The sequence below is a fragment of the Olea europaea genome, unplaced genomic scaffold, assembly GCF_002742605.1.
Source record: "Olea europaea var. sylvestris unplaced genomic scaffold, O_europaea_v1 scaffold4223, whole genome shotgun sequence".
NCBI classification, from domain to species: domain Eukaryota; kingdom Viridiplantae; phylum Streptophyta; class Magnoliopsida; order Lamiales; family Oleaceae; genus Olea; species Olea europaea.
The window spans coordinates 9844-10594 of NW_019262054.1; positions in this window are offsets into that span (position 1 = coordinate 9844).

Consider the following 751-nt stretch of genomic DNA (forward strand, 5'->3'; position numbering starts at 1 on the left):
AAATGGCGATGTCATCTGCTGTGGTTCTGGCCGTTGATCAGTCTGAAACATTACTTCAACGGTCTAGATTAATGTTTCAAGTATTTTGGCCAAATTTTAAAAAAAAAATAATAGAAATAAAATTGTTATTATTGCTGTTTCGTTTATTGTAGTGTTTTAAAAGGCGCGCTACGCGACACAAACGCCAAGCCCTTTGATTTGACGTCTTATTTATTGGTCAACGATTGCAATGCACTTGTTATTATCATTTTTTTTAATTATAATTTTTTTAAATTAAAACTTAAAGGTGATTACTTTGTCGCATTTGTATACCTAATTTTCTAGCACGTGTCACGTGGTGCTATTTAACAACTAACGAGTGTATTTTTTTCTCTGCACTTGTCTTTGGAAGTGGAATCTCAAGGTAAATTAAATTGCATCATCAATATTTTAACCTCAATACCTTCCTTGAGATGAACTTAAGTTTAATATCGATATCAATTGTACACGTTGAGATTAATAATTTAAGCGCGATAGGTGTAAAGTTGGCTGATGCATGCTTATTTAGTAAAATTTGATTTATGTGGGTCTCAACGAGTCCCTTAGTAGCTCCTTGAAAAAATGTGAACTTAATTATGTCAGTAATTAAAATTCAATGATTGCATAGTTAAAATGTCAAAATGTTGATCCCAAACCTCTATTTGTGTTGGAGAAGACTCAAATGTTAAGAGGTCTCAAAAATTTCTTATCGCTTAAAAAATTAAAGATTCGA